This window comes from Lepeophtheirus salmonis, chromosome 2 (assembly GCF_016086655.4).
Source record: "Lepeophtheirus salmonis chromosome 2, UVic_Lsal_1.4, whole genome shotgun sequence".
Classification (NCBI taxonomy): Eukaryota; Metazoa; Arthropoda; class Copepoda; order Siphonostomatoida; family Caligidae; genus Lepeophtheirus; species Lepeophtheirus salmonis.
The window spans coordinates 2,362,732-2,375,846 of record NC_052132.2 but is presented as its reverse complement, the minus strand read 5'-3'; the positions used below and the strand labels follow the sequence as shown (position 1 = coordinate 2,375,846).

The 13,115-nt window shown below is 30.9% G+C and overlaps 1 protein-coding gene across 2 annotated transcripts in view; it reads right to left on the bottom strand.

Moving 5' to 3' along the window:
- tinc (transmembrane protein tincar) overlaps positions 1-7,884 on the bottom strand; it is a 113,033-nt gene extending 105,149 nt beyond the window's left edge. The window contains exon 1 of one of the 2 annotated variants that reach the window (XM_040728026.2): positions 7,734-7,884. The gene's annotated coding sequence lies outside the window, so the exon portion shown is untranslated. The remainder of the gene's footprint in view (positions 1-7,733) is intronic. The other variant, XM_040728027.2, reaches the window with a different exon arrangement.
- Positions 7,885-13,115: the final 5,231 nt, after the last annotated feature.

The following is a 13,115-nucleotide window of genomic DNA, read 5'->3' as shown; positions in this document are numbered from 1 at the left end:
ACTTCATGCAACAACAATAACAAAAAATAGAATTATAACGGACTCATCAACAGTCCCATGAAATGAAGTTTTAATCCAAGGGATCTAGAGAATGTACATTCTACATACTAGTGATGAGACTCGGTCCGATACGGATTGTTATTCGGTTCAATAATTTTTGACGACAAATTTGGAGCAGTTTTTTGGTCCAGAGCGTGGTCTTATATCGTATAGCAAAATGGAATCTTTCCAAATCATGGTACGTTTTTTTGGTGACAATATAATAATCGATTTATGAGGTTTCATCATATTGCATATGTTCACAATTCAGGAACACGCATTACGTCATGAGTAATTTAACTATAAAATCCGTATAGACCTCATTTTTAAATGGAATCGATTTATGACTGGTACAAATTCAAAACGCATTAAACTTCATGTTTCGTCATTGTGCTCCGGTTCACAATTTGGAAATATCCATGACATCATCAAACATGTATCTATAAAATCCGTCTGGACGGAATTTCTTATAGAACCGACTTTCCGTTTTAATATATTGACCGATTTATGAGTTGTACAAATTCAAAACACAATTAACTCTTATATTTCGTCACTATGCTGATGTTCACAATTTGGAAACACACATAGCGTCATCAAATCATCCATCAACAAAATCGGTCTAGATTTTATTCTCAATATATGGATCGATTTATGAGTTGCATAAATTCGAGACCCACTAATCCTCTTATGACGTCATTGGTCCAACATTAGTTATTTGGAAACACAAGTGACCTCATCAAGAAGTCATATATGAAATCAGTCTAGACCGATTTTAAATGAGGACAACCATTCAGAACAATTTTCTGTAAGACCATTACAGACCATTATTATTTTGGAAGGGGAGGACCGATCTAGATTTATTTTTTCATCGTATTTCTTCAAGGTATCAAATTATGAATTTGGTCGAACCAAAGTTATAAACGTCTCGGACCGGTCAGGGATTTTTAGGGCGAAATCTAACATTTATGTACATAACATAGTAACGTAAAAAAATCATTAGGTTACAAAAAGGAACGTTTAATAAATGATGAAAAGGAAGATGTTAAAAGACTGACACGCATGGGTATTGTATATATTAAGATACAATATAAATATTAAAATACTAATATATATATTAAACAAATGGTTTACCCTACCAAAACGGAGGAGAAGATCATCAAATGATGGTTTTATAATGATGCTATAATGAAACATACCGTAGCAAGGAGGTTCTTAGAATAAAAAGTGATTTACAAAACAAAAAAGAGGGGGAGATTGGCAATGGTAATTTCTTTCCTAGATACATTTTGTACAAGTTGCTATATTGAACAAGTTGCAACAAAAAATGAGATGCAGTGGTTGAAAAAAAAAGAGTTGATGTTACAGTCAATTTTACTGTGATAATTATAATGTGACCAATCTTCCTTTAACTCCAACAATTTACTCTGTATTTCGTTGTTAGCTGTCGGTTGTTTTACTCCTTTTTCAAAATCTGTATTCTGAACGTTGTTTGGTTGAATTCAAATTATTTTTTATCATTTAATCTCCGAACAATTACCAGCAACTATTGAACAATATGTAATTCCTTAGTTGGAGAGAGGAACTAGGAAGCAACAAACTTATTTTGGGTATTTTGCCTCCTGTTTCTTTTTGAAGGAAAGATTGTGAGATGCAGTAAAAGTGTTCATTGTAGTAAATTTTTAACTGAATAACGAGAGCTAATTCGTATGCAACCAATCAACATTCAGAACAATAACAAGAAGGAAAAGAAAAAGAAAATTTGAGAGTTGATTAACAATACATAGGAGTTGCTGATGTTTTGAAGCTACCATTGTAAATTCCACTGGATGGTCAATATATAAATGTTTAAGAGTGTTTTTGTCTTTTTTACATTTTTAATTATAATGATTACTCATTTATAAGCTATCTGCGACACATTAAATAGTAATCAAACGATTCACACTTTTAAAAGGACCTTCACAACATAATAAATTGATCAGTAAGTTTAAAACATAGCGTCGGATACCCTAATTATTTTATAAAATGATATCTCATGAGAAAATATTATCAACTTTGTAAAAGATCACGAATCCAATAATTATTTATTTATTAAATTCATACGTTTTATTTTGTGAAATTGATTATTTAATTTGTAAAATGGAAGTTGTTATTTTAGATGGATTTTTATTCATGTATTCATTCCAAAATATACCTCCAAGTGTGAAGATCCCTTTATGCGTCTCTGGGTCATGTATCAACGGTCAACTTAACCTACACACATCGCTACCTTTACCGAAATTTGCAACCCTGACTTCTAAAAAGATACAGAAAAAAGGCACAACATCAGTTTGTAGCTAGCCAACTATTACTAAAAAATAATAGGAATTTTTTACAGCACAGCAAAACGAATTCAAATTCAACCAATCAACGTTCCGAAACAAAAATCAGGGGGAAATAAGTAGAAAAATTGACAATTGAGAGCAAAATATGGTCTAAATTTTACCATTAATTGAATAGTTGGTAGCTATAAGGATTGATATTATAAGACGAATAAATTACAGCTTATAAAATAGGAGGTGTAACTGGACCTAAAGAATGAGCTATCACGGATTAAGGCATCTCAAAAGTTGCCACACGTGAATATAAACCCTTTCATGGAAATGAATTTTCCCAGACCCCTACCTGATCCAGCTTTTTGTCAGGAAAGGTTTCTGTATTAAGTAAAAAAAAAAAATCTTATGAAATAAACTTTTTGTTTGTCATAAATGAAAAAGCTTTGCTTACATTAAAAAGACTTTGCGTTATATGTAATATATTCCTCAAGTTAAATCCGTCACTTGTAGAGCAAGATAAACGTTGTGCGCCCCTGTATTTCGTAGTGCTGAGACTCAGTTCAGCACCGAATTTTTTTTTCAGTTTGGTCTTAAGTAATTTTTTCTAGACAATCGATAGATTTTTTTTTGGTCCCACTTTTTAGACCGATTTTGATTTGGTCTCACTTTATGGACAGATTTTTTTTTTTCGGTCTCAATTTATGGACCAATTTTTTTCGGTCTTATATATTATAAGAGACCTTTTTTTTTTTCTAGATCCACTGTCATTCATTTTTTTTCCAAAAAATCTCATAAGTACACAATAAGTTCTAGAACAAATAATGCATACATATAAGAGACGGTGGGATACAAATTAATCCGAGCTATCTCTGCTTAAACTTTGTATAACGTCATTGTACTTGAAAAACATATGATGTCCATGTTATATACGTCAACAATTTATCTGTTATATACGTTAACAATTTATCTGTAAAATCGGTCTAGACCATTTTTTTTTATAAGTTTACTGTAATTACCCTTTAGTGTACAAGTTAGAATTCATATATGAAAGCCAATGGGAATGAAGCATAACGCTATAACTAGTCTAACCAAGGAGTTTGATATAACATGAAGGGGGAAAATAAGAAGGAACGTGATCAACGATTTACATAATATATTTCATTTTACAAAAAGAATAAAGTATATTTGGTCACTCACTGAATGGAAAATTCAAGGGCCATTAAAGAAAAACTTCCCAGTCTTTCAACTATAGAGTACAACCCCAACTCCCTTAGAACATTTATTCCAATATTTATTTTTGTACTTTTTTTATTTTTACACTTTTCTCTACAAATTACATACATGCTTTTTTATTTTATGATAATCATTTTTCCTGTATGAGGAAACATTCTATGTAACATATTATGTAGATTACAAAAAAATCCATGACAGAAGCGCAGGGATGCGTGTCCATAAGATTTTGATATCATACTTACATAAATATAATAAAAAGGTAGTTCATTTGTATGCATAAATCACTGTGAACATGTTAGAAGAGGAAATTGCATTGATATATCAAGGACGTCCGCAGGAGGCTAACTAAGAAATTTTTGGTTTTTACTAAAAAATTTAATATTTGAAATTTATTTTTGACAAAATTTAATTTTCTGTAAAAATCTATAGATTTTTGAAATTTTTCTCCAAACAATTTAATATTTGAAATATAATTTTTGAATTTTTTTTTCAAAAATATAATTTTTTTGTGAACAGCTATGGATTTTTGAAATTTTTGGAGAATAGCCACGGAATTTTGAAGAAAAAAAATCGAACAATTTAATATATGATTTTTTTTTCCAAAAAATTTTAATCTTTTGTGACTCGAATAAATAACATAGTAAAAATATAAGCGGTATCAGACAGTCTTAGAAATACCAGACCGAAACACAACAATAATTCGTACGTACAATGTAGTTTTGTTTCGGTCCTTAATTAAGATCAAGGACCGCGGTGTAGTTCAGTCCGTTTCAATAAAGTCCAGTCCTACTTGTAGGTCCGTAAAAAAGTTTCAATTGCTCCTTTGTGACGTCATTGAGGGTATATTTTCTTTTTTAATTATTCCGTTATATAACTAAGTAAAAATAATAAATCTTCGTATTTTATTGTATTATAATGAGAAAAAGAATATTCTTTGCAAGATTTGTGCAATGATCAAAATAAATTAGTCGTATATCCTATTTGCCTTAATAAGCCAGCGATATTTTTATGAAAAATTCAAAGGACTTGATAGAACCGGTCCTAAGACTGGACTGGACCAAATAAATTAGGACTGACACATCTCAGAACACTAGGAGAATGTAGATATAGGATATGAAATCTTGGAAAATGTTCCCTGATCATTAGAAAGGTAATTGATTTACATAATTTCTTATATTGCACGAAAAAGTAGTGGATAATGAGAACAATGAGAAGAAGGGGCGATGATGTGTAGATATGACCAATTGGTCAATTGGCACGCAGAGAGAGAAAGAAAGAAGATTGGAACACGAACCGTTTTCTACCGCAATTACCTCTCCTTAGTTCTTGTATGCAGGAATATTCCATATATGATAATAGTAGACATGGAATATGTATACATTAGGGGTGGTTTCTTTTTCGGGGTTTTTTTCAAATTTCAATTGAACGGTAAGTTTGTTTGTTTGTTTTTCATCCAAATGTCAGTGCAAATGGAGCAAAAAGTGATAATAAGTTAAGGAGCTATGTACAAAGTACGTTTGAAGGTAGGAAGGGGATTAAAATTGCAAATTGGTACGAGTACTTTATGAGTGACAAATACGGAGCTGTGGAATAGAGGAGCAAAAACCCCGACAAGTTGCATATGTACTTTATACATGGGCCAAAATGTAATTTTAAACAAGGTCTGAGAAGAAATGAGCTCTATGATATTAATTTTGCCTTTGAAGTATATATTTATTTAATAATAACCGATTGTATTATTTATTAGGAAATTGTGGATTTACATCCGTAGCTGGAGGTTCATATATCGAGTATCTTTCATACTTGTAATTAATTTATATTTCATTTTATTAAAATGTAGATAAAATGATTTAAATAATTATGGATTCGGACTTATTTATACTAGTATTAGTGTATAAATATATTTTGATCATTCCTCTCTGAAAATGTGGAAAAAAAAGATGGAGTGATCATCAAAATTTCCGTACGTTGTTCACTCTTATTACTCCATGGGGTTCCTTTAGAAACTTACTTTATTAAAATTTTTATAGGTTATAAAAAGCTTATCAAAATTATTTTATGTAAAATACGGAATAATGTTTTATTTTAATACTTATTGACTAAATAAAGAATTTTTCCCTCTTTTCAAAACTTGATCAAGATTTGCAAACTAACAATGAAATCCCAGGACTATTTTGCATAGGTTATTTTTTTACAAGTGGGCAACTTTTCTGAATAAGCCGTAATCGAAATGCGAAAAAATTTGAGAAGCAAACCACCCTAATGTCCAATAGACATAGAAGAAACACATAATAAGAAAGAAAACCTCAAACATTTATGAAAAAACACACAACTACTCATTATTGTTTTTGTTCTTCGTTTGAGCCATGAATCAAAAATTGTATTTTCATGAGTGATATAAATCAGATAAGTGTAGTCCTTTGTTTAGTTTTTGCTATTCATTAACTTCTCTTTCTAATTAATAGAATGTAATTAAGGGGTGCAAAGCTAGTGGAGCAATAAATAAGGTCGGTGTAGGCCAAAAAAAAAATCATAGCAATGTTGTATTTGCGAAATTGCGAAGGATCTTCTCTGGCGCCATTTTGGTATTTCCTGTCGGAAATAAAAGAATGTTGTGGAGTGTACAAGTGATGATATTCTTGCAATCAGCCATGGTATCATCTCAGTCTAACTATACTAGAGAAACATTAGCTATAGTACGGACAAGCTGCGTGCCAGAGTGAGCATTTGACCTCAGTCTGATAAAGGGGTGCGTATTCAAGTGATGACGTCACAATGTTCGAATAATGTTGAGTTATTTCAATTTGAATAGTGTTCCTATTCAAATCCAAAAACAGTCCCCAGTAACTGTTTCCATAGATATTAAATTGTCTTGAAATGACGTCGTACTAAAACGATAAGAAAACATAATACATAGTCGGAGCAAGATGAACGCCAGCGTAAGACATTGACTTAATCGGACAAAATGGCTTTGCTTAAGGGTTGACACCACAATTGTTTTTAAATTATATTAAGTTATACTTCAAAACATTCCAGGAGATAATAACTACGAAATAAGTAAATGGTTGATTTTATTACAATGATCTTCTAATGAGCCTTTTATTTAAGCAAACCTCAGACTAAACGGAATACTACAAATTTATCTATTACCCCTATGGCCTCTACCAACTGAATTTATAGTCCATACATAAGTTTTTAAATCAACTGTTACCCCTGTATGCCATATAAAAGAGTGGAAATCTCCTGGATTCCTCTGTTTTTATTTCCCTGTGATTACGACTCTTGAATGTCTTAAATATAGTGTCATGGTCTCTTACTTTGAGGTCTTGGAAAAGGTTCTTTTGATCACAATACGGGTTAAAGATTGTAATACCTTGGATATTTAATTAAATTTGGGCCCAGTATATCCGGAGTTCCTAATGGGCAACCCAACTTTTTATGGAGCTTGACTATTATAACAAAATAATACGTCCACCAATTCAATTATCATCATCAACCCGGCGTTGGGAACGTTAGACTTCCTCCAAATGTATTTTCTTAAGCTTTTGATGTATTTTTGATTTGGATTTTTGTAGAAGGGGGTTCATTGAATACTTTCCACAAAGGGTCATTCATCAAGCGAGATATTCATGGCATACAGACTATATACTTAATGATCTTTGAATAATCTATGTATATTAGGAAATCAGTCGATTAGGTTTATTTTCCTCTCCCTTCTACAATAATGAATTTTTGCCTATTTTTTTCTCTTCAAAAATGAGTTATTTTGATTCTAGTGGGTAACGTCTAGACTCTATCATGCACCTATAAAGTTAAGTGTGGGATGGAGTTACCCTTAAAGAAAAAATTCAACTCATCTTGAATATTTTTTTCTTCCAAGAAATCGTTATTCAAATTTATTCATTCAAAGAGTACGAATTTATGCATACAAGCTGAGGAATGCAGATAAATCAATCTCGAGTTGTGCATTACGGCCTTTTATTCATGTGGTTTTTTGTTATGGATTTATGTATGTATTAAATTGTACAACACTGATTTTTAAAAAATAAAAACATATTTAATAAATAAAGTAAATTAAAATGTAGTTTGACTAATTGGCATATAAATGTAATTTATTTAGACAAAGTAATTTTTGTGTAATCAACTTACCTTAGAATCGGTGAACGTCTTTTTCATAAACTGCACTCCGTCAACTTTATAGTAAATATATTTGCTGTACACTCACGCAACCCCACTGCCCTGACAAACAAGCTAGACAAACCGTCAACTACTACTATACTAAAGTCACAACACCGGCTATAACAAAAAATAATCAGAAGAAGAAAAGGAAGAAGCGTGGATGTACACACACGCCTATATGGTTGTTTTAGTATATAAAAAACAGCGCGATTTCTAGTACTACTACAACATCATAACGCAAACGGATACAACACGCATGTAAGAAACAGAAACAAAAAAGAAGAAACAGTGGAGAAGGTGGGCGAGGGGGGGGGGGAATGACAAGGAAAGAAAAAGAAAGAAAGCTTCCCCCTATTTCTCCTCTTTCTTTATACAATAGAAGGCTGGAAGAACCCCACCCTCTAGTTGTATGCGTCGCCTTCTAGTGTATACTCTCTACACATTGAGTTAATCAATATATTATTTAAGAGCACAAAGACGGCGGGTGTTTATTTTATGGATTTACTACTGCTACTACGATGAATTAGCGTAATTTCTATCTATTTTATCTATCTTAGCTCTTTAATTAACTATAGTATTATTTTATAACATATAACTATATGTTATATTAGTGGAGTACGTTCGGGAAGTGATGGGCATTATTGATTGATTAGAGTAGATCCTTGAGTATCTTTTTTTGCTTTCTAGATATTCAGCCATAATGTAAAAATGAAAAATACAACGTGTAATCCTTCAATACGTATGTTTTCCTTTTGGTATGTCTCTATGAAATAGAAAACGGATAGAAAGACGAGGAAATAAGAGATGAGAGGGAATCACGTAGTTGTATAAGGTTGTAAAGATAGGATCTACAGTCATAACATGTAATATGTATATAATTTTGGAGAATAGATGGTGTTGAATTTCGCAGCTTTGAAGGATTGCAAAGATATTATCAGACTGCGTTTGATAAACATAAAAAACTGTTGCTTTTAATTGATCATTTTTTTTCATTTGACGAAAATGTTTTAGAATTATTGTCATTTCTATACATATTGTACATTGCAAAGGGACAAAGATGATAGGTGAGATGAAGTGAGTTCTATGTATTGTTAGCTACTAGAATACAAATGAGCTTAAAGCACTAAGTGATTAGTGATTTGTCACTTCCATCCAGGCTTCAACCCGTTAGGGCTTATTACGTTCATTTGTTCATTTCCGAAAAAGTCGTAATTTATTGGGGTACGACTAGTGGTGTATTGGTCCTTATTTATTCGTTCCAGTTCCGCCTTAGGACAGGTCCTTGGAATTTTTTAAAAATATCAATGGTTTATTAAGCCAAATGAAATGCAAAAGTATACGAACATATTATTGTTTTTACTTAGTTGTATAATATATTCGATTATATAAAAACCCTCAATGACTTCACGAAGGATCAATTTTACTTTCTTTAAGGACCGGCTAGAGGACTGAATTAGACTGGACAGCAGTTCTAAATAAGAATCTACACAGTACAAGCTAGAGCCCCCTTTCCTGCATTATAATGAAAACATTAATATTTTTTGCAATATATGTGCAATGAGCTTAGTACATATCAGTAAGTTTGCCAGCTTCTTTTTTGAATTATGAATTCCCCCCAAAAAATTATGATATAATATTTAGGTATATTACAAAAGAGGGAGTGCTCTAATCTTTTTTCTCCACCAATAGTTAAGTTGCTCGAACAGATGATCGATAAGTAGTTTTGTGACGTATAAAACGCCATAAATATGTACATCTTTTAAATAATAAACTTGATTACTTTTTCTTAAAGACATTACAAAAAATGTGCTCTAATAATGTTCTAGAACGTTTAAACTATATTGTCATTGCAAAAATTAGTCTCAATATACAACTTCATTTAATAACATAAAATGACCTCCGAATTGGCTTAAACGTTTTAGGGCAAAAATAATCCTTTTAACTAGTAGATAATTTTTTTAGGAAAGCTCGAATATTTTTCTTTTCATTAGTGAAAAAAATATTCAAATTGATTGAGATAATCAGTTTTTATGAGATGAATCAGTTTGTAGTCCCTAATAAATATAGGATATAATTAACAGCAGATTTGTGTGGCAGTTTGGGGCAAAAAATTACCCACTTCCAGTTGACAAAGAAAAAGTTTGAGAACACATAAATAAGCTTGAATATTTTCTATTCATTGGTGGAAAAAAAAAGTTGATTCACAGAATCTGTTGTTATGAAATGACAAATTTTATAGTACCTAATAAATAATAGGGGTATTTCTTATCTTCAAATTAGCTTCGACATTTTGGGTCAAAAATCCCCCTTCTAAAAAGAGATTTTTTTTTTTTAATTTAAGAAAACTTGACCATTTTTCTATTGATTAGTGAAAAAAATATATAAATTGATAGACAGAATCAATAAATTTGTAGGGATTAAAAAATTATGAAAGGATTTCCATGTTTGTGTTATGTTCATTCTTTTCCGGTCACTGAGCCACGTACAATTCACATCTAGAAAAATGTATATTCTGTGATTGAAACTACGACAGTCTTCAATGAAGAGATACATAATTTAAGTTTGATAATGAATATCAAACTCCGTGCGTCATATTTAATCTACCAGTCTTAAGAAACCAGTTCTTAGTTCCTGTGAATCAAGGAGAAGACAGATTTAATTTTCAAGTACGAATCTCTGGATTTCTTAGTGACTAGTCAATGGATTTTAATAATCGAGGTATCTATGGGAAGAGACGCTCCATACACAACGTAAGAGCCCATGGACAAACTCATATTTTGACTTGTTTCAGACATTGTAACATACCTATAATATGTATAATGAACCTATTTACCTAAGTGATTATATTAGGGTGTTGATAATTAAAAGTAAAAGTAAGTAATGAACGGGTAGGATATTATTCAATACTAAATTGAGTTATATGGAAATCATTTCTGTTCGTGTACCTATGATTCAAACATATAAGTGATGTAATGGATCATTTGCAAAATCCGGTTAAAACGGAGTGAGATTCAGTGTTTCTTATCCCATTTTCTGTTGAAGATATAACCTATGTAATAACAGGAAAGAGAAGGAAGGGGTAGAAGTAAGCTTGTTCCTATTTTTATAGGCGAGTTTAGAGGTCATATAGGCCGATATCCGTTGACAGAATACTAACATATTATCGTTTTTACTTAGTTATATAATTTATAAAATTGAATAATTAAAAAAGGGGAAAAACCCCTATGACATCAAGAGGGATCAATTTCACCTTCTTAAAGGGACGATATGTAGGATTGGACTAGAGAGCGGCCTTTGGTACTAAATAAGACTGACACAACACTAGCTTCAACATATGCAACTTTTTTTTTTTTTGCAGAATTTACCTTGTTAATACTCAATTAAAAAGGAGAATTCATGAACGTTACGTGGATACTTATTGAATAATTCATGATATCTTCAGCGTAAATTTCTACTAGTAACCAATTGAACTTGGACAAAAATTAATAATATGGTCCGTGTTATACCACTTGGTGTTGGCTTTGGTCCAGCTGTAAAATATATCTTTGGAGAGCAAGAAAAAAGAATCGTTGATATGACACGTCGTTACCCTTATTGTATCTTGAAAATTTTCCTCCAATAAGAAAGATGGGGACAATGGGCAACATCAATTGGTAAGCTAGCCAATTATTAACAACTAAATAGTTATTATTCAATAATTGTTCGAAACTGCTCATAGCGAAATAAGATCGAATTCGAATTCAACCAATCAACTTTCAGAACATTGATGGAAGGAAAAGAAGAAGAAACATCGACATCCGACTACAAAATACAACATGTAATTTTTGGTGTTTGTGTGGTAACGCCGTGATGAACGACTAAATGAAAATCATGTAAGTATTTTTTTTTTTTTTTTTTTGTTAATAGTTATATTTCCTATGTTCAGATCCTTAAAAATGAAAGGAAAGCATATACGCCAGTGTGTTCGCAGGGGGTGGGCTGGAGGGGCTGGAGCCCAGCACAAATTAATGTATTTTTGCTTTTTACTAGAAAATTTAATATTTGAATATTTTTTTTGAATAGCTGTGGGTTTTGAAATTATTTGCCCTAAATTTAATATTTGAAACTTAATTTTTGAAATATTTTTCCAAAAAATTTAATATATAAAAATTTTATTCAAAAAATTTAAATTATGTTCATATTTGCAAATTTTTTCAAAAAAAATATTAATTTTTGATTTTTTTCCCCATAAAATTCCAAAAACCAAGCCCATTTATATATATAAAACAAGGCACTTATTTTCTGCTTAATATCTAAGTTTGCTTCTACTTTTGATTCAACTGATCTATTTTGATTATGTCTTTATATAACGAGGTTGTAAAATAAAGGTATATTATGGAAATAATATTAATTAGCGGCTTTATTTATTAAATAATCACATTAATTAATAATAATTACATATATCAGCCATCATTACCGAACGTTCCTTTAATCTTCCCTATTTTTTTAATCAATTACTGCAATTCAGTTTAAATTGTATTAAAAAAGTTATGAGTTGCTGTTTCCCCCCTATAAATAAATATGCTTTAATAAGCTCCTTTAAATAATTATTAAATTTTTTTAGTACAATTTAATTTGCATCCTAGTTTTGAATACTCTTACGTTGCCAGAGAGAACTAAACGACAACCATCTCTTCTATGATGCATCTAAATTTTTTTTGTTGACAGGCAATTTCATTGAAATGGATTGTTTTTTATAAGTCAAGTCCATGAAATGACGTCATGTGTATATATTACAATGGAGTGTTATTTTGACAATTAAGATCATATAAAAAAGTGGTTTTTTTAGGGAGGGAGTGCTCAGTGGGAGGGAGTTATTGGAAGCCATTTAGAGAATGAAAAAATATAATTGGCAATTGTCGAATGAATATATTCAGAGATGAAAAAAACGATTAAAATTCAAATCTATCCATCAAATGAAATTGTGAAGGGGATAAATGAACTTTTTAACTATTAATAGAGTTAGAAACTGGACTAAAAGTAATCAAGTTTGATCCTAACCCTACTCAACCCATCTATACAGCTCTGTTTAACCTTAAATGTTGACTACATATGTAATGCTTCCAAAAAAATCATGGTCCGTTCAATCTTATTTTACATCTTGAGGACACGTTTAAATAGGATGCAAAAACTTTTCCATTAAATAAATTTGTTTCAATGCCGTTGATCAATCTATCTTGGAAGTATAAGCACCAAGATCTTATAACAATGAAAAATATTTTAATTAATCCTAAAATAAGAGATAATTGCAAACTATTATTTTACAATGGAAGGAATTTATAGTTCTGCTCAACTAACTAAAATAAATTATTC